This window comes from Vulpes lagopus, chromosome X (assembly GCF_018345385.1).
Source record: "Vulpes lagopus strain Blue_001 chromosome X, ASM1834538v1, whole genome shotgun sequence".
NCBI lineage: Eukaryota > Metazoa > Chordata > Mammalia > Carnivora > Canidae > Vulpes > Vulpes lagopus.
Window position 1 is genome coordinate 30793131 of NC_054848.1, and position 13733 is coordinate 30806863.

The window sequence follows — 13733 nt, forward strand, 5'->3', positions numbered from 1 at the left end:
TTGAAAGAAACTCTTGAATACCATGAATTTTTTGCCTGAGAATGGTCCACACCTGACAACTGCCTGCCCCTTCCTGTTCTACTGGGATTCTGTGGAGCTGGCACATGCTTAGGGTTTTAGTTTTTACTTTTTTTTTTTAAGATTTTATTTATTATTCATGAGAGACACAGAGAGAGAGGCAGAGACACAGGCCGAGGGAGAAGTAGGCTCCCTGCGGGCAGCCTGATGTGGGACTTGATCCCAGGACGCCAGGATCACACCCTGAGCTGAAAGCAGACACTCAACCACTGAGCCACCCAGGCATCCCTGTAGACCCTTTTAATGTCAGGGATGCTGACCGAGTATATTTGGTGATGTCCCCTTGCCCCCCTTGTCCCAATGCTGCCACCATAGAAAGCATTTTGCACCTGCTGGCAGTTCCCATCTGTGAGATACTGTTTGACATTTCCACTATGTTTCTGTGAAAAAACTGAGCTTGGACAGGTTAGGTTAAGAGATGGGCCTGGATCTCCCAACCAGAAGATATGGGAAATACTGACTCTAGGCTGAATCCCAGCATGCCTGCAGGATTCTTGGCCAATAGTCCTACAATTCATTCATTCACCCAGTATTTTCCAAGTGCCTGCTCTATTCTAGGCACTGAGGATGCTGTGGGAAACTGGGAAGGCTCCTGCTCTGTTGCAAGTTACTGTCAAGAAGCACAGCCATCATTGAAAACATGGACCTTGAATGTTGACCTGTCCTGGTGTCCCCTCTTCAATAGTCAGGCCCTGTGTGAGTCACATAGCTGAAATTGCTTGGGTTAATATAATTTGGAAGCTCATTTTGAGCCCTCTGTCTCTTTTTTTAAAGATTTATTTATTTATTTATTTATTTATTCATTCATTTACTTATTTATTTTAGAGAGAGAAAAAAAGAGTAGGGGGAGGGGCAGAGGGAGATGGAGAATTCAAGAAGACTCCCTGCCAAGTGCAGAGTCCAATATGGGGCTCAATCCCACAACCCTGAGATCATGATATGAGCCAAAATCAGGAGTCAGGCATTCAACCAACTGAGCCACTCAGCTGCCCCTCATTCTGGGTCTCTGAGACATCATTCAAACACTGTTCACCCTTGTTATAATCCCTGTTGTTCTGGAATCTTAAAGACGAATCACATTTGCAAGTGTCTGGCACCTTTAGGACCGTTCCAGGGAACTTAAAGTAGATTAAGCAGGGAAGCTCACAGTTGAGAAGGTTGAGGATACATTAAGAGTTTAGTGGTCTTATTCTTCTCAGCCCACTAATTTGGATTTATTCCATAGTCTTATCATCATTGTGGTATATTAAAACCATACTCACTGTATACTGTGATATGGGGAGAACTGTAACTATAGGTTGCAGGACATCTTAGTTCCTGCATGCATGACTTTTGCTGCAAGTCCATGTGTAATCTCATATGGCTGAAGCAAAGCACATATTCATCCTTACGGAGCTCTGAAGAACAAAGGGCATCAAAAGATTACAGTGCTAAATGTCCACAATAGCCAAACTGTGGAAGGAGCCTCAGTGTCCATCGAAAGACGAATAAATAAAGAAGATGTGGTCTATGTATACGATGGAATATTCCTCAGCCATTAGAAACGACAAATACCCACCATTTGCTTCGGCATGGATGGAACTGGAGAGTATTATGCTGAGTGAAATAAGTCAATCGGAGAAGGACAAACATTGTATGGTCTCATTTATTTGGGGAATATAAAGGATAGTGAAAGGGAATAAAGGGGAAAGGAGAAAAGATGAGTGGGAAATATCAGAAAGGGAGACAGAACATGAGAGACTCCTAACTCTGGGAAACGAACTAGGGGTGGTGGAAGGGGAGGTGGGCGGGGGGTGGGGGTGACTGGGTGATGGGCACTGGGGGGGCACTTGATGGGATGAGCACTGGGTGTTATTCTATATGTTGGCAAATTGAACACCAATAAAAAATAAATTTAAAAAAAGATTACAGTGCTAAGAATCTAACTTAGGAGCAACTGGAATGTACTAGGCTTAGAGATTGCTCATCTTCATGGATGCTCAACAAAGAGAACCCAGAACAGGCAACACAGTGGTTTATTTTGAACATTGCCCTCCATTGTACATTTCCTGGAACCATAGTTTCATTGAACTTTCTGTGAGAAATTTTACTTCTATGGATTTCATAACAAAAGATCAGGCATTTCACTGCTATAGACAGGTTGAAGAACACAATGAGTAGGCAGCCTTATATTTCCGGGAGCTTGATATCAAAGCCCCCTTCTACTCTCTGAAAGGAAGAATATGAAAAAAAAAATGGAGCATAGTCCCAGCAACCCAACTATTCCAATAACAGAAGCACTTTAATTTTCTCTTTGGGAACAAGTTCAATATGGTACACTCTCTCACAAATAGTAGCTTAATGATCACATCATAGGTAATCTCTATTAAATATAGTCTTTTAAACCAACTGCAATCTTAGATGATTTTTGATAATGACTGTCAGAATTACTTTAGTAAAAGGTAATATATTGTCATAGGCTTTTTGTAGAATATGCACAATTTTATTTTTCAGTCTATTTTTATGTAGGATAGATTGAAGTTTTTCTAGAACCCTAGCCAATTTCCTCTTTGCTTTCTCATTTTCTGTTAGAGTGGATAGGGAACTGGTCTTTAAGTTGTACCTAAGACAGAAACTGCCATCCTGAATATACAAGGAATATCTCAGCTCAGAGCACATATAACAACTAAAGCTAGGACAGAGCTCATCAGAAAATCTTGATCTCTAAGGTATAAGATTGGTTCACAACAAAGTCAGGCTGGGTAGATTTGCCTTCGGGCAAATAATACAAAAGTCGTGTACCAATACATGAGCATTTGCCATTCTCTCTCCACTGGTATGTTTTGGACCTTGATGTGTACTTTGTAGAGTGTTCTTATAACTTTCTGAATGTCCACTTCAAGAGGTGTCTGGGAATGCATATGGTGCAGGAGAGCTTGGTTCTTTTCTCACGGAGTCAAAGAATGAATCTCAAAGGAGATTCAAAGGAGACAAAGACAAAGGAGAATGAGTAAAGCAATAGAAGTTTATTAAGCAGAGAAACAGAGAAAGCTCTCAGAAGTGAGAGGGGTCCCAGCAGGGTTACCACTGAGGGCTTTTTTGGCTGGCCTTTTATAGAAAACCTGACTAGGGAGTTGATGGACTTGAGATTTTTTGTGCCATCCTGAGTGAATGATATATGATTTGTTTTGAGTCTCAGTGATTACTTGATAGCCATCAAAGGAAGATACTCCCTAGCATTTTGGAGCCAGGGGGCCAGATTTACTTCCTTATCTCTGTTTTTGTTGCATCTCAGTGTCCTTGGGATTTATGGGAGCCTGACCTTGGGGCCTCTCAGGGTCCTTGAGTTTTATGGGAGCCTGGAGATTTGTGGGAGCCTGACTCTGGGCCTTTTCCTTGTCTCTCCCTGCCTAGCCCTATGTGTCCCTAACTCACAGAGGTTGGACAGACCTTGGGAGCACTCTCTTTGCAGAATGGATGGCATGTGAATGAGCAAATCTCCAAGCCATAGCCTTGTTGCATTAGTCCAACCATAGTGAGGTGCAATGACCATAGTGGGTAAAATTGGAAAATGACGTGATGTTAAATCAATGAGCTTTTGACTGATCCAGCTAGCAAGAGAACCTGTGTGGTGTCAATGGCACAGCAGTTGGTCTTTGCTGCAGCTGAGACCTGCCTTGTTCTTCTCAGGACACTTCTGGATTTGGAGTTTATGTTTCTTACAAGCTGAACTAGTTCTATACTTGGAAAATCTTGAAAATCTAGAATTTTGAGCTCTGCATGTATTCTAAATTCTTCTCCATGTCAGCTAATCTCTACTTGTTGTTTCAAAATCCCTTAGCTTATTTCCATAAAAGAGATTTGTATCTTTGACTTTTCTCAGTTAATTTTGCACAAGTTGCCTGGCCTGGTTGCCTGCCACAAGAGCAGATGGCAAACCCTGCAGACATGCCCAGCTTCTAACTATCCTAACCTTTACAAAGTGGATCCAGCAGCGTTCTTGATCTCAGACTAGAACTTTTCTGTCTTGCACTTTTTGATCATCTTAGAAACAAGAGCTTGAAAATACTCCTGGACATTTCTTATTGTTGATCCAATGCATGATTCTGCAATCTAAGCTTGCCTGCAGGCAACCTTCTCTTAGCGCCAAATCCTTAAGCTCACTTTCACATGGTTTATTTTGAGCTGTTAGATTACCCACAATAGATCAAAGCCTTTCATTTTCACCCATTAATTTCTTGTTTTCTTCACACCTCATTGCACTTTCTTTTTCAAATATGTACCTTTTACCATGTCTTCTGCCTTTTCCATTTTATCATGATAGTCTTGTTTTGACTTTTATAATTTCTCTTCTAACTTTAATATTTCTTTCTGCAGGATAAGCTGTTGAATCACACACCTCATATTTTGCATTTTTCTTTTTTGCTTCTAAGACACTGGAGGCTTCACATCCAACATATTGCTCTTCATAAAACAAGACTTTCTTTTCAAGTTCAGATTTTATTTTTAAAATCTCTTGCTGATGTCCTAAAGTGACACCTGGATCTTAACCTCCTTGCTTCATCATGAGGACTTCAAGCTCACTTCCTATTTGTCTTGAAGAAGTTCTGTCTGCGTTGATAAGGCCTCTGTTCCTTTCAAGCCTTGGCAAAGTATCTGTGCACTAAACGAGTTCTTTCCTGAACATCTTGGAGTCAGAGATTTCCTGTTTCATGGAGTCACTTTTTTGCAAGTCTATTTCCACCCCTTCTTCTTCTGGAAAGTAGCTTCTATAAGCCAGGTATTTATTCTTTTATTTCTGAGAATTCCTGCAGGGCCAGCTTTTACTACTGAGAGGTATCTTTGTGGTTTTTATTTTTTATTTTTTTTTTGGCTGGGATTTGGGGCTATCTGTAGGTTCAACCAGTTGTTTATGAAAATCTTACTTTTCCTGGCTTGTGATTCAGTTCTGTTTTTTTTTTTTTTAAAGATTTTACTACTACTACTACTACTACGACTACTACTATTACTATTTTAAGTAATCTCCACATCAAACATAGGGCTTGAACTCAATGACCAAGAGATCAAAAGTTGGATGCTCTCTGTACTGAGTCAGCTAGGCACTCCACAGTCCTGGTTTTCTAGTCCTTTCAATATAAGTGTGGATCTTCATGTTCTTGGTAAATTGTCACTGTATTCTCAAGTTTCTTGAGACTATTTGAATCAGCTATTTATTCTTCAAATATATACATTTTTTCATTTAATTTTTTAATTTCTTTTTCTGGTTTTGAGTTTCTATAGCATTAAGTGAACAATGAAAGGAATGTAGAGTCTGTACATTCTGGTAACTTCCTACTCAGTTCCAGTTTCTCTTGTTCTAATCTACATATTCTTTCACAAGCTTCAGTTTGCAAGCTATTTTTTCTAAATTTCGCTGCACATCCTCATATGTGGTTAATGTATTTATTGGATTGCATTGTGCAGTTCAGAGATCCTATGATATTGTTATTTATAGTATCACACACACACACACACACACACACACACACACACATTTGATCTACATCCAGTTTCTGGCCCAGAGCTCCCAAAACCCTTGGAATTTCCTAAGTGATAAGAATGACAATGGTATCTTTTGCTATGTTAATAGTGACTTTGAGATTGCACCTTTGGCTGGTTGCCAGTGGAACCAATCACAAATAGAGAGTTGGATTTTTCATTTCTACATATTGACTTTAGAGAACGGGAGAGGGACTGGAGGTTGAATTCATGAGCAATGGCCAATGATTTATTCAATTGTGCCTATGCCATGAAGCCTTTATAAAAAACTAAAAGGACAGGATTCAGAGAGCTTTCAGATTGGTGAACACATGGCCATTTGGGAGGAGTGGTGCACCTGGAGAAGGCATAAGAAGTGCCTTGTCCTCTCTAGAGCTGTTGTTTTCAACTTTGGCTGGGCACTGGAATCACCTGGAGAGTTTTAGAAACTGCACATGTGTTCTTGCCACCCCAAAATTGATATTATCTATTTGAAGGGTGATGGGGCCTTTGAAAGTATTAAATGCTCCCCAGGCAATTCTAATGGGATGCCAAAGTTGAGAACTCTTGCTCTAGAACACTGATTTTCAAACTTTACCCTGCATATGACTCACCTGGAAGACTTATTAAAATAGATTCTGAGCCAGAGCTCCTGGTTAAGTAAGTCTTTGGTGGGACCTGAAAATTTCCATGCTAAGGTTGATAGTTGAGGACAGACTTAGAGCTTGTTTTTAAGGCAGAATTTTAGGTCCCTCTCCAGATCTAAAGAATCAGCAGCATTTGTATTTTTAAAACATTCCCAGGTGACTCAGGTGCTCAGGAAAGTTTGTGGAGCATGGGATCTAGAAAGACTGAATAAGGGGAAAAAATGCCATCAAGAACGATTATATTAAACACTGGTAAACGCTTTGGCAGGAAATGACATTAGTGCTAGCAATGATGTGGGAATTTTTAGGGTAGAAACATATCTTTCTGACATTAGAGCAGATTTGGTTTCTCCTACTAATAATTCTCTTTATATATAACCTAATGAAGTACAAAAACAAATATTAACTTTATCCTACTAATAGCTCCACATCATACAGTATGTAGTCTCCAAATGACAGCAGAGAAACAGAAACATTACTAGGCTACTTAGTTTTTGTATTTTCAACCAGGTCTTAGATGAAAGAAGCTAGATTTGAGATCAAGTGTTATTATACCTAGTCTAACATTTTGCCTTCTTCTAACTTTACTTAAAAATTTTTTTTAATAACAGTTTTAGATTTACAGAAAAGCTTTGGAAATAGTACAGTTTCTATATCACTCACACCTAATTTCCCTTCTTGTTAGCATTTTACCTTAGTATGGCACCTTTGTCACAACTAATAAATGTATATTGATACATTATTATTAAAGTTTACACTTTTATCACATTTCCTTAGATTTGCCCTAATGGTTTACTCATCGAGGAGCCTATCTAGCACAACACATCACATCTAGTTATCCTGTCTTCTTAGGTTCCACTTGGCTGTGACAGTTTCTCAGACTCAACTTGTGTTTGAGTATTTGTCAGGTATTTTATAGAGTGTTCCTCATTTTGGTTTTGTCAGAGGTGTTTCTCACAATTAGACTTGACTTAGGTAGGCTTGGAGGCAAAAAAAACAGTGAGGTAAAAATACCATTCTCATCACATCATGTCAAGGGAACTTACTATCACCAGGACTTATCACCATTAATGTTAACCTTGGTCACCTACCTGAGATTAACCGTCAGATTTCTCCACGTAAATTACACTTTCTTCCTCCTAACTATACTGCACCCTTTGGAATGAAATCATTATGCTGTTTCTCCATTTAAGGAGTTGGAAGTTACATTACACCTCTTTGAGGAGCCTGAGTATTCACATACATAAATTACTTGGAATTGTTCTTCAAAGGAGATTTGTCTGCTTTCTTCCATTTATTTTTATTTATTCAATCATTTATTTATATTATTATGGATTCTTAGATAATAATTTTAAACACTAGATTACAATCTTATACTATTTTATGTATCTTGTTGCTCAAATTGTTCTAGTTTTGGCTATTGAGAACTTGTTCTGTTGGCTTCTTTGTCCCTTTGTGGTTATTTTTGAGACTACTCATACTTTTGGGGCACCTGGGTGGTTAAATGTCTTCCTTCAGCTGAAGTCATGATCCTGGGGTCCTGGGATCTAGCCCTGGGTTGGGCTTTCTGCTCAGCGGAGAGCCTGCTTCTCCCTCTCCCTTTGCCCTGCCCCCTTGTTCATGCTCTCTCAAATAAATAATTAATTTTTTAAAAAGAGAGAGAGAATATTCATACTCTCAGTATGAGATGCTTCACAGCCATTATGTATATTCCTGTCCCAACCTTGGAATTGGCCATTTCTTTAATTCTGGTTCCTTTTATTGGAATATGGTATTATGTATTGGAGAATGCGTGCCAAGTGTCAATACTTCTAGGCCATCTCAGCTGACAGAGCAAGGAAATACATGTGGGTATACTAACTCCTACCCATACACATACCTACAAATATTTCTCTTTTTTTAAAGATTGTATTTATTTATTCATGAGAGACACAGAGAGAGGGGCAGAGACATAGGCAGAGGGAGAAGCAGGTTCCCTGTGGGGAGCCCAATGCAGGACTTGATCCTGCGACCCTGGGATCACACCCTGAGCCAAAGAGATGCTCAATCACTGAGCCACCCAGGCATCCCCCTATAAATATTTCTATATGTATTCATCCATATCTATATTAAACTAAAACATGAGTTCTTTCTGCTATCTCCAATTCTAATTCAATACCACATGGATCATTTTAACTTTTCCCCATTATTTTTCTGTAACTTCCCAATCCAACAGTGAGGGAGCTGTATCCATCATCCTCCATCTATTTAATTGTTAAATTTGGTTTACATGTGTAGTGCTTTTGGTATTGTGATCTGCAACACCATGGGAACCAGCTTTATCAACCATGTTTTTAATGATAATACATCATCAGCTTACTAAGAAACTTGTATAAAATTATTTTTAAGTTGCACAAATCCATTACTTATATAGCAAAACTTTGATTTAGTGAATGTTAATCTATATATTATGTCCTAAATGAGAGGCCAATTCAAAATGCACAGTAAGAATGCTACAGAGTATATTTGGTAGATGAGTTTGAACTAAACTCAAGGCTGTTTGGTGTTCTACTGGCACACAGTTGGCATATGTTTGTGATTGGATAAAGTCTTGAGCTACTTCTTCACTAGATGATAACTGGCCACTGTCTTCACTGCCCATGCCTGATGTCTGGGCGGTCTACCCATGCTCTCTAGACCTCATAACCTATTCAAGAACTAGTAACCAAAAGGTTAATGCCTGACAGAGTTGGGATTCTCCAGGATCCTGTGCTATTTATCTGTAGCTCCCCTTTTACATTGTAGGATTCATTATGGAAGCTAATTCTTCTGAATATTGCCTTTTCTCCATATAAAACATGATGGTGTTTCCAAAAAACATTGTTATTATATTTTAATAGCATCAGGAGCAGTGGTCCTGCACATTTGGGACTGGCTGGTGTTCAAAAGCTTCAATGACATTTACAGCAAAGCTGTCACCGAAATGTCTCCTCTATGAATTTATTGGCACACAAACTCCTGCATCGCGTCTGATTTATTTACCCACTCTAAACTAATATTAATTAGTGCTTTTCTAGTTATGAGCAAGATATGTTTTAGCAGAATTCTTGAGCTTTTCTTAAAAACAATTGGACATAATCTTGTTTATTTTGATATATGCTGGGTTTAAAGTACTAGATTATATAATTTTTTCAGACTTTAAAACACATATAAATGGGTTCTTGCACACACATTTAAATATGTTAAGTTAATAAGGAGGTTGAATGATAATTAAATTATAATTTATACCTCATTTGTTAATATGATAATTAAGCATTCTACTCTAAATTTATTTTAATTTTTAAAAAAGATATTATTTTAAAAATTAATTTAATTTGTTGATTTATTTTTTTTAATTTAAGTTCAATTAACATATAGAGTATTATTGGTTTCAGAAGTAGAGTTCAGTGATTCATCAATCTTATATAACATCCAGTGCTCATTATATCATAAGCCCTCCTTAATGTCCATCACCTAGTTACCCCATCCCCCAAAGATTTCATTTATTTCATTGAGAGAGAGGAGGAGAGAGAGAGCATGTGTACTAGCAGGTGGGGAAGAGCAGAGAGAGAGGAAGAAGCAGACTCACCACTGAGCAGGGAGCTGGACACCTGACTCTATCCCAGGACCCTGAGACAAATGACCTGAGCCTAAGGTAGATGCTCAACCAACTTAGCCACCCAGGTCCCCCTCTACTCTAACTTTAAAGCTAAAATAATGCTGAATCTTTATCATAAAAACATGAAATATTATGCTGATGGGCAATATATTTTAAAATGTGTAAATCCGATATTAAAACTGAGCATGTAAAACGCTTAATTATATTTACTGTTTTCTTATATGGCAGTAACATATTGTCAGCCTTGTTATGGGATCCTAAAACTTTGATATGAATAATAAACCTTCTTATGCTCATTTCATTAACAAGACATTGCCATTCAAATGAAAATTATGCTTTTATTTATTTATTTTTTTTTTTTTTTACTCTTCACTTTTTAAAAAGATTTTATTTATTCATGAGAGACACAGAGAGAGAGGCAGAGACACAGGCAGAGGGAGAAGCAGGCTCCATGCAGGGACCCCGAGTGGGACTCGATCCTGGGACTGGATCCTAGGTCTCCAGGACCAGGTCCTGGGCTGAAGGCGACGCCAAACTGCTGAGCCACCCGGGGCTGCCCCAAATTTTACTCTTTAATGAAAAACTTCATGACTACCAGAACTGCTTGGAAACACAATCATGTTAACATACACAGTACACTACCACTTAAACATGTAGTCTCACCAAATCCTCACATCAGTCCAGGACAGGAGGTAGGATGCGCAGTTTATGAAGTTTATGGTTGAAGAGGAAACTGAATCCAGACTGGGGTGGATAAAGGACTTGTTAAAGCTCACACATCTGGTGTGGTCAGGAGCGGAATCAGGGATGATTGCTAGCTCTAGAAGAGGCTGGTGGGTGATGGAGCTTAATGGGGGGGTTGGGTTCGAAGAACTGCCGTTTGACAGAAGGCATGATCCCTGAAGGGGAGGCTGACTCAGCGGTTACCAGAACAGACTCATCAACAAAGGACTGGGAGAGATGACGAGGTTGACCACTAAAGGTATTTAGACCAGTCCCGGAAAGGGCAACTGAATTCCCCAAAAGTGGTGTCCTGAGGCTGACTGGTCACTGAAACCCATACATGAACTCAGACGCAGAGCTGGACAGGCAATCGTAAGAAACCACTGCGTCCACCGTGGGTCTGTGGAGCCTGGCTTCTCCACTGGACTGGAGGTCTACGGGGGCAGGCACCGTGTTCTAGATTCACCCCCCCCCCCCCCCCGGCTTCTAGCAGAGCCTGGAATACAGTAGGGACTCAACTATTTCTGCTGAAGTCGTACATACATGCACCAACCAAGAAGCTGAGGGTGAGAAAAAAGCGAAAATTATGCTTTTAAAATCTTTCAATGCATATTATGGTATTTGGGAAGGGCGCATCTGGGCATGTTTGTTCAGATTCTAGTATTTATTAAAGTATTTTTAAGCATGCCTCTTCTAAATATCTTTGTTTTTGAAAGAGATAGGAACCCGCATGACATAGAGGAGACCAGCAGAAAAATGAATCAGATCCAGAGTAAAACCATTTGGAATGCACTCAAGTTGGCAACAGCATAGTAAATGTAATGTAGATAAATCTGATCCTTCTGTGGTTTTCTAAGATGAATGCTATATATATATATTTTTTCCCCCACAACAAGGAAAATGTGATTTAATTCTACAAATTTACAAGCCAAGATAAAATAAAAATGAAACGTGGAAAAGCAAACAGAACAGGCAGTCTGAGACGTGAGGTGGAGATCCAGAGCCATCCTGGCCTGTGGCAGCTGAGTACACACAAAGCAGGGCTTGGGTCTGGACCTGCATGCTGCCTCCAGCACCGACCCCCGCCGAGTGATCCTGAGCAGCCCCCCGTGGAGCTGGGGTGGGCTCCGTGCAGAACCTCAGAACTTGAGGCTGAAGCCAGGGCCTACGGCTGAGGCCCCCTGGTTTGTAGTCGTGAGGTGGAAATCCATCTCCTTCAGGTTGTCGTCGCCCAGCTGGCTGTAGCCCAGGCCTCCATCCAGCGGCCACCGGCTCGTGCCACGCTTAACCCTTTGCTGCTCACTCTTGGCAGGCCACGTGGGGAAGACCGACGGGTCGATGGGGAGGGGCATCTCTCGGAAGTACTCATGCTTGAGGCCACCCTCTGCACTGACTCTCCGCCCAGAGAAGTAGGTCAGGAACTTGTTCATGAGGTCAAAACCCTGGTCTGAGAGCAGTATTATATATATCTATATATATATATATATATATATATATATATATCTATATATATATATTTAGTTAAGTACTTCTAAGGAACAATACCATATAGCTAGAAGCAACTTTTGAGGTACTCAAAGCTCTCTTAAGGATTAATAAGAGTAGTACTCTAGGATATTTTCATCTTTTGGAAACTTCATATTTAGTGTGAACTAAGAATGTGCTGAATGTTTATATTTGCTTTTAAACATACACTAGCTTCTGGGTTTGTCTACTCTGAATTTCAAATTCCTCCAGACACATTATCTGATATTGTTGTTCTATTATTTAAAAAAAGAGTTTTGTTCAGATACATTAGGTAGAGCATGTTGGGTTTTTTCCCACTGACTAGTAAGATTAGCTTCATGTTGTCTATGGCTTTTGATTATAATCTTGGTTTGGGGACAATGTAAGGGTGTATTTTAAAATGTCCAAATTCTGAACCTCCAGCAACAATTTCATATTTGCAGAGAAATTTCCAATCACTTCAAAATTACAGTCAGTGGAAACCATACCAAATTTAATTTTCTGTAACAGGGGAGTGTGAATTAAGGGCATTTTGATTTATTGTTAGTTTATTAAATAATTTTTTGCTTATTTTTAAAAGTTTTTTTCCTTGAAACAACAAAGAGGAAATGACTTAAAACTTATTTTGCATATTTAAAAAATTAAGTAAATGCTCCTGTATCTATAACTCTTGTCAAGAAATAAAACACTACTGGGACACCTGGCTGGTTCAGTTGGTCAAGTGTCTGCCTTTGGCTCAGGTCATGATCTCAGGGTCCTGGGATCAAGCCTCGTGTTGGGATCCCTACTCAGCAGTGAGTCTGCATCCCCTCTCCCTCTGCTCTCCCCCTCACCCTCCACTTGTGCTTGCTCTCTCTCTCACTCTCTCTTTCTCCCTCAAGTAAATACATAAAATCATTTTAAAAATACATTTTTTTAAAAAAACAGAACAATATTGAGACTCTGGAGGTTTAATGTATAGATATCCTTTCCCAACAAAAGCATGTTATAAATTCTGTAGTTATTGGTTATTTTCAACTATTGCTTTCTATAATTTTGGACATTTTGTGTAACAGAGGTGATGTATTAATCAGGGTTTTCCAGAAACACAGAATCAGTATGATGTGTGTATACAAAATAGGATGTGGTTATATATCTATATATGTATCTATACACACACATAAATTGGCTTACACAATTATGGAGTAATTGGAGTTCCAGGGTACTATAATGATGGATACATAGCATATATTTGTCTAAACTCATACAATATATAACACCAAGAGTGAACCCCAAGCTAAACTATGGACTTTGGGTAACTATAGTCAATATAGGTTTATCAAGTACAATAAATGTACTTTCTGGTGTGAGATATTGATAATGGGGGAGGTGATACATGTGAAGAGGCAGTGGGTATATGGGAGATCTCTGTACTTTCCTTTTAACTTTGTTTTTTCTACTAAAAAGTAGAAAAGTGCATGGAGCCTGACACAGGGCTAGATTTCATAACCCTGAGATCATGACTTGAGCCAAAACCAAGAGTTGGTTAATTGACTGTGCCACACAGACACCCCACCCCCCCAAAAAGAGAGGTTTTGATGTGGATGTAGAGAAACTGGAATCTTGGTGCACTGTTGGTAGGCTTATAAAATGGTGTAGCCACTATG

At 39.3% G+C, this 13733-nt stretch overlaps 1 pseudogene; it reads right to left on the minus strand.

Moving 5' to 3' along the window:
• Positions 1–12011, minus strand: part of LOC121482467 — a 93813-nt pseudogene extending 81802 nt beyond the window's left edge.
• Between the last annotated feature and the right edge of the window lie 1722 nt (positions 12012–13733).